The following is a 7,557-nucleotide window of genomic DNA, read 5'->3' on the forward strand; positions in this document are numbered from 1 at the left end:
TCTCAAACTTACAGTGGCTCCAGGGTAAAATTAACTGTTCACGCTTAGCCTTGACAGCTTTTCACACACACCTCCAACCAGTCTCCCAAGTACCCAAATTAAAAGAATAGCAACGGCCTCTAATGCAGGGTATGCGAGAAAATAGAACGTTAAAGAAAACACAGAATTACTTAACTTCTATTTCATATGCTCTGTACTGTGTACTGAAACCAAAGAGTATGTATCATTAATTCTTGAATAAACTAGAAAAGATGTACAAGTTTGGGACTAACACGCTACATGATATGAACACACACACACACTTTCCCTGTTTGAACTTTCCCCTCCTTTTTCTGCATTTCTGTCACTTCTTCCGAAGGCAGTTTTCCTGGTTGCCCCGGATGGAAAATGGCAGGCTTGTTTTGCTTGCTGCATCTCATTCTGGAACCATGTACTTGAGCTGGTTTATGCAGAGCTCACTAGTTGTGGTCTCCAAACTGCTCCCAAAAGGGAGGCACTAGACAGAATAAAAACGCTGGAGATCTTTTCTACTTAAGCCTTTCTGGTCTCTCCAGGCATACGAGTGGTATCGCTTCAGTAATCCCACAGACCATTTCCCACCCAAACCTCTTCTGGATCACTTCTCTTACTCCTCCTTCTCTGCGGTGTACACAGACGTGGGCTCCATTTTCTGGGAGGACTCAAACGGCAGGACTGACTTCCAGAAGTGCACGCGTGTATATGTGTCACACAGGGACAGAGATACGGTAAGCCAAGTTTGGGGGGAACCTTTTCCCATTTATGCATGCCATTTGAAAACCAGCTACTCAGGGGTAACTAGGATGTGTGTTGTGGTTCCAGATACCAGGCACTGGAGACCAGGGTTCGACATTTTCCTCGGAGCCTTTTTTGTTTGTTTGTTTGTTTTTGCAAGACAGCGTTTCTGTGTGTAGCCTAGGCTGTCCTGCCTCTTGACTCCCGAGTGCTGGGATTAAAGGAGTTAGCCGCCACTGCCCGGCTAAGCCTGTTTTGTTTTTTAAAGACTAATCTGTGAACTCTCTGAGAGCACGCGCGGGAAACGCAGGACACTCTCCCAGTGTCCTCACTGTCCTGAATGCTCAGCAGGAGACCTCGCCTCGCGTCCGCTGTGCGAGCTCTGGTGGCGCCGCTCACCTGGCGGGTCTGGCCCGCGCAGCACTGACGCACAGGCGCCAACCCGAGCCGACTCCGCCTTGAGCAGGCACCCCGAGACCCGCCGGCGTCGCGCCCCGAGTGCCGGCCGCACCTCCCTCCCCGCCGCGACCTGCATACGTGACGGTTCACCGGGCCCCACACCGCCAGGACCCTAAAAAGGGGCAGCGATGGCGGCAGCGGAAGTGTTAATGGCGTCATTTCCGGTATCTCCTGGATTCCGGAAGTGTCGGTTGCCAAGGTGAACAAGCTGTTGGACGCTAGGACCTTGTCCAGGGCACATCTGCGGTGCAAGCGGGCGTCACGATTGACATCAGGCCATTCAGCATCCAGGGACCTCATACTATGGACACAAAAAGGCCAAATTAAAAAAAAATGCAAAATCCATACAAGACTAAATCCATACTTTCCAACAATCAGACTTTGACATCTCGGAGCCTGACCCGATGGGGCCCTATACAGTTAGAACCCACTTCCTAATTATCCCTGGCGCCTCGCCTCGGACTGCTGTCTCAGGAAGAATAAATGGTGTTACAAAGTTGTCTAATTAGCAAGAGGGCGAACCTCATCTACTATAAAAGGATGGGTCCCTCCCCGGGGCTGCCGTCCTAGAACTCAAACTGTTGCGATTCTATCAACCCCACAGCATACAGTCTTTATTGAAATCCTTTAACTATTATAGCTTGCATAACAGTTTTGCTCCTGTGCTTTGGGTTTATCAAATCCACAGTTACGGGTCCAAATACCGCCATTCGTGGGTTGCTTTTTTTTTGTACTCAAGGTGGGCTGCCTCCTGCTTGCTTTTCTGACTCACAGGTTGGTCATTACACATGATGTAATGCACCAGGTCTTAACTTAGTAGTGTCTATGTTAACAGTCATAGCTCACAGACCCATCAGTTCTGCAGTTTGCATTTTTCAGATGGAAAACCGATTAAGATGGACCGCAGAGCTGTAGAGTGAGTGCATGCCCAACGTGGCAGCATCAGAATCAACTGAGACGCCCTTCTGGGATAGAGTGAATGGCACCTTCAGGCAGAAGCCCAGAGCTACAGGGGGCTTTAAAAAGGTTTTGTATTACCTGCCTGCCTGCCTTCACGCTTACTAGTGAATGACTACTGGCTGCTGGCACTGCTGCCGTTGGCACTTGCCCACATTGGAACACTGTTTTCAGCCTTCCACTAAGGCACTGAAGACCTGAGGCTCTCCAGGAATTTCTCAGGCCTTCATATTTAGACCAGGACTGCAAAGGCATCCAGCAACGTGGAATGAGCAGGTTCTGGGTTTTCCGTTTTACAGCATGCAGGAGTAGCGAACCCAAACAATGCATGTAAATCTAATAAATCCCCTTAGTAATATATATCCCTTCTAGCCATTCTGTCCCTCTAAAGAACCCTGACTAAGATGGTTGCCCATACTGGCCTGAACTCCTGGGCTTGGATGACTTCTCCTGTCTTGGGCTCCAGAGTAGCTGGAACTCTTCAGTGAACAGCACTGAGCTTAGGTACAGTGCACTTGAAAAGTCACGCCTTCCAGCCAGGGGCCCAGAATAGAGTTCTGCGTGATAAGTATATGACCTAAATTACCATGGGAAAGCTTACTCTGTTGTCCCTGCAGTGCAGCCTGAGGAGTCCCCTCACAGTCTCTGCAGGGAATAGCTATATTTAGGGTCAGCCTAAGCAGTCATTGGTGTAATAGTAATTCCTCCTCCTCCTCTTCTTCCAGTTATTTTGAGACAGGATCTCACTGTGTAACTCTGGCCAGCCTGGAACCCACTATGTAGACCAGGCTGGCCTTGGACTCAAACAAAGAGCCTCCTGAGTGCTGAGATTAAAGGTGCGTGTCCCCACACAGACACACTTACCTGCTGAGCCATGCTCTCTTCATCCCTTCATTAGCCACTCTTAACAGTTCTGTCAAAGGTTCTGGGTCTTAGAACTAGGAGAATGAACGAACCCTTTCCCTTCTCATGACTCCTGTAGTGGCATTCCACCTGTATTTTAATAAATAAACCTGCCTGGGAATGAGGAAAGTAAAACATCCACACCGGCCAGCCAGCAATGACATGCACCTTTTATCCCAGAAGCCACAGTAGTTGCAATAGAAACCGGGTAGTGCATGACTTTAATCCCAGTGGTGCACACCTTTAATCTCAGTCCTAGAGAGGAATATAAAATGGGAGGAAACAGCCCTCAGATACAATCTCATTATGAGATTCCTGGAGGCAGGATCGCCATTTTGGACTGAGGTAGAGGTAACAGCCAGTGGCTGGCCGCTTTGCTTTTCGGATCTTCAGACCGAACCCCAATTTTTTTTCTCTGGGTTTTACTAGATCGTGCTTCAGGCTCCTCTACTCACTAATTAATTGTCCTGCCTCATGGCAGCCTTCCAAGTGGCGATTACTATAAGTGAACACCCCTGGACCCAGAATAAACCACTGAAAGACCAGGATAAATCCAGACCCTCTCCCCTAGCAGGAAGAGTAGAGCCAAAAGTCTAGGTTGGTTAGTTCAGTGACTTTATTCCAGGAACTGGCTGGCCACAAAGTTAGATTATAATCTTGAAGAACAATCTTGAGAAACGGGAAGTTACCCCCTTGTGATTATCGCTGGTATTTTCAGAATTTTCCAATGATGCCCTCCCTACCCCCTTTGGGTTGTGGTTTCTTCCCTTAAATAACCCTTCTCTCAGCTACTCGGTGTTGAACTCCTCTACCCGCGCGTGGGATATGAGTCTCAGCCCCAGTGCACTAGTTCCTGTCAATAAACCTCATGTGATTATAGCAAGGACGGTCTCTCATGAGTACTTGGGGGGTCATGTTATCCCGAGACTTGAGTGAGAGTTTCCCAAGTCTGAGGGTATTTCTTTTTTTTTTTTTAAAACATTTATTTATTTATTTGTTATGTATACAGTATTCTGTGTGTATGTCTGCAGACCAGAAGAGGGCACCAGACCTCATTACAGATGGTTGTGAGCCACTATGTGGTTTCTGGGAATTGAACTCAAGACCTTTGGGAAGAGCAGACAATGCTCTTAACCACTGAGCCATCTCTCCAGCCCCCAGTCTGGGGGTATTTCATTTGGGGGCTCGTCCTGGGATTGGCGATCACCCTTGTCTCCCGAGACCCACATGGGGGGTGAGACATCATCTGTGTCTTTGTGTTTCCGTGCCAGCTGAATTCAGGTTCTGTACTTTCGGTTTTGCAGTCGCTTGCGTCTCAGGAGGAGAAGGAGGGAGTGATCGGCAGACTGCTAGGAGATCACTGACTGCCGCCCTGGGAGACATCAAGGGAGGTGAGAAGGGACCCCAGGGATGCCTGAGAAATTCCCGTCTGGGTGCTGGCGAGGATACGAAAGTTCTCCTGGATCGGAGGAACTATACGCCCTCTCGGCTGTCTGTATTTCTGGAGTGGTTTTGTCTGTCTAGGTTTTGTTAGCCTTTGTTTGTGTGTCTCCTTCAGTCTTTGTTTTGTCTTACTTGTGACTTTGACGATGGGACAGACTATGACGACCCCTCTGAGTTTGACTCTGGATCATTGGACTGAAGTTAAGGCCAGAGCACACAACTTGTCAATTGAGACTAAGAAAGGGCCATGGGAGACTTTTTGTTCCCTGGAGTAGGAGTACCACACTTGATGTTGGCTGGCCTACAGAGGGTACCTTTGATTTAATCAATATTTTTGAAATTAAAGCTATTGTTTTTCAGGAAGGACCAAGATCCCATCCTGATCAACAACCATACATTACTGTATGGCAAGATTTGGTCCAGGATCCCCCACCTTGAGTTAAGCCCTAGGGGTGTAGACGGAAGCTGGGCTCCAGAGCCCTGGCTCTCCGAGAGTCAGAGCACAAACGAAACCTGTAGCTTAGAGGCCTGAGAATTTGCCCAAGAACCAACCTTCGGCACCTCCTAAAATCTATTCCAAGACTGAGGAGCCACCTGAATGGCTGAGCCCTCAACCACCCCCCCAGATGCCTGATCCTGGTGCTAGTGGTGGTGCGTGGGGGGGGGACTGTGATGGGCACACGAAGTCTGCGTGCTCAGAGTCCTGCACAGGGTCCCGGAGGACCGGGAGGACCGGGAGGACCGGGAGGACCGGGAGGACCGGGAGGACCGGGAGGACCGGGAGGACCGGGAGGACCGGGAGGACCAGATTAAACAGTGGCATTGCTGCTGCACGTCTATGGGCCTCCAGTGGACACACCCCACCTCCAACTCCTCTAGTGTTGGAACTTTTCCTCTCCTGATCTTTACAGAGAATCCCACCAGCCTGACAGGATTGGAGGAGTCTTTGATGTTTCCCCACCAACCCACCCGGGATGACTGTCGGCAGCTTTTACAGGTCCTCTTCTGTAACATGAGGGCCGGGCTCGTTGGGGTTTCAGTCCTGCCCAGTTCCCACAGCTGGCAAGTCCCAAAGAATATCACACAGAGGTCTCCAGAAGATTATAAACTGATTGGCCCATTAGCTCAGGCTTTGTATTAGCTCTTATAACTTATATTAACCCATTATTCTTAACTATGTTAGCCACATGACTTGGTACCTTTTTCAGTGGGGCAGGTCACATCCTGCTTCTTCAGTGAGCTGGGAAGGACTGGGGAAGAGCTTCCTTCTTCCCAGAGTACTTCTGTTCTCATTGCCCCACCTCTACTTCCTGTCTGGTTGTCCCACCTATACTTCCTGCCTGGCCAATCAGCGTTTATTTAAAACATGATTAACAGAATACAGACAATTCTCCCACACCACTCTTCACTTCTGAAGAGAAAGAGAGGATCCTGTTGGAGGCCTTGAAAAACGTACCCAGAGCAAATGGGGCACCAACCAATCTTCCAAATGAAACAGATGTGGGGATTCCCCTTAACCGACCTGGTTGCGACTTCAATATGGCAGCAGGTAGGGTGCTGCTCACGGTCTATTTTCTTTTGTTGACCACGCTCCCCCTGCTGTCCTCAATCCCACTACCCTACTGCCCGAGGCTGATTGACACCTCATCTACCCATCACTGCACTGACATTCTGGCAGAAGAAGCTGGTACCTGAAATGATCTGAAGGATCAGCCTTGGCCTGGGAGTCCGAGCTGGTATACTGACGGCAGCAGTTTCGTGGTTGAAGGTAAGCGGAAGGCGGGGGCAGCAGTGGTGGATGAGAAGCAAGTGAACTGGGCCAGTAGCCTCCCTTAAGGGACATCGGCCCTGAAAACCAAACTTGTGGCTTTGATACCAGCTCTACGGATGGCAGAGGGGAAGTCTATCAACATCTACACTGACAGCAGGTGTACATCTGCCACTGCCCATATACACGGGGCAATATACAGACAGAGAGGACTGTTAACATCTGCAGGAAAAGACATAAAAAATAAGAAATTTTGAGCCTCCTCGAGGCCATACATTTGCCAAGGAAGGTAGCCATCATACATTGTCCGGGACACCAAAAAGCCCGAGATGCTGTGGCTAAAGGAAATCAGATGGCAGACCTAACCATGAAACAGGCAGCCCAAGGAGCAATAATCCTGGCAGTCAAAGAGCCTAAAGATTATCATGATATCGGTGAAACCAACGTTAGATACACCCCCAGGACCATCAAGTTATGGGGAAATGAGGACCGGTAAAGGAAACCCATACGGGGCAGTAGAGACAGAAGGAGGAAAGCTAGTCCTCCCACGAAAGAACAACACAAGTATGTTACCAACTTACATTACCTGACCCCCTTGGGGACCAAGAAACTAAAGATGTGGTTAGGTCCTCCGACTAATATGTTATGGGACTCTCTGACTTGGCAAAAGAAGTAGTTAAAGCTGCAAGGCCTGTGCTATGACTAATGCAGGACACTCCATATATACTCCTGGGAAGAGGCTCAGGGGCGACCAACCTGGGGCCTACTGGGAAGTAGATTTTACAGAAATTAAGTCAGCCAGGTATGGTAACAACTACTTATTAGTTTTTATAGATACTTTTTCAGGCTGGGCAGAAAGCTTTTCCTACCAGGACTGAGATGGCCAATGTGTAGCTAAGAAGATCATAGAAGAAATTTTTAAGAGGTTTGGGATACCCAAGGTAATCGGGTCTGATAATGAACCTGCCTTTTGTTGCCCAGGTGTTGAAATAAGAGCAGCGGCGGGGCTGCGTCCCCAACACCCCGGCCGCTTGGCTAGCTTATGCCCGAAATAACAACACACAAACTGTATTCATTTAAAGAACTGCTTGGCCCATGAACTCTAGCCCTTACAGGCTAATTCTCGCACCTGGTCTAGCCCATTTCTAATGATGTGTGTAAGCACCCCAAGGTGCGCTTACCGGAAAGATTCTAGCCTAAGTCCATCGTGGGTTGCAGCTGCCTGGGAGAGCTGAGCATGGTGTCTCTGCTCCAGCAGAGCTGTCGGGTCTCTC

General features: G+C 49.1%; 1 long non-coding RNA gene across 1 annotated transcript in view; it reads left to right on the forward strand.

The window, feature by feature from the left end:
• The first annotated feature begins 4,311 nt into the window (after positions 1-4,311).
• The window catches only part of LOC126501121 (uncharacterized), a 6,757-nt gene continuing 3,511 nt past the window's right edge, over positions 4,312-7,557 (forward strand). Inside the window, exons 1-2 of the long non-coding RNA XR_007591543.1 lie at positions 4,312-4,463; positions 5,427-7,264. This is a non-coding gene — a long non-coding RNA (uncharacterized lncRNA). The remainder of the gene's footprint in view (positions 4,464-5,426; positions 7,265-7,557) is intronic.

The sequence above is a fragment of the Alexandromys fortis genome, unplaced genomic scaffold (genome assembly GCF_014885135.2).
Source record: "Alexandromys fortis isolate MF-2015 unplaced genomic scaffold, M_Fortis_MF-2015_v1.1 scaffold_44, whole genome shotgun sequence".
Classification (NCBI taxonomy): domain Eukaryota; kingdom Metazoa; phylum Chordata; class Mammalia; order Rodentia; family Cricetidae; genus Alexandromys; species Alexandromys fortis.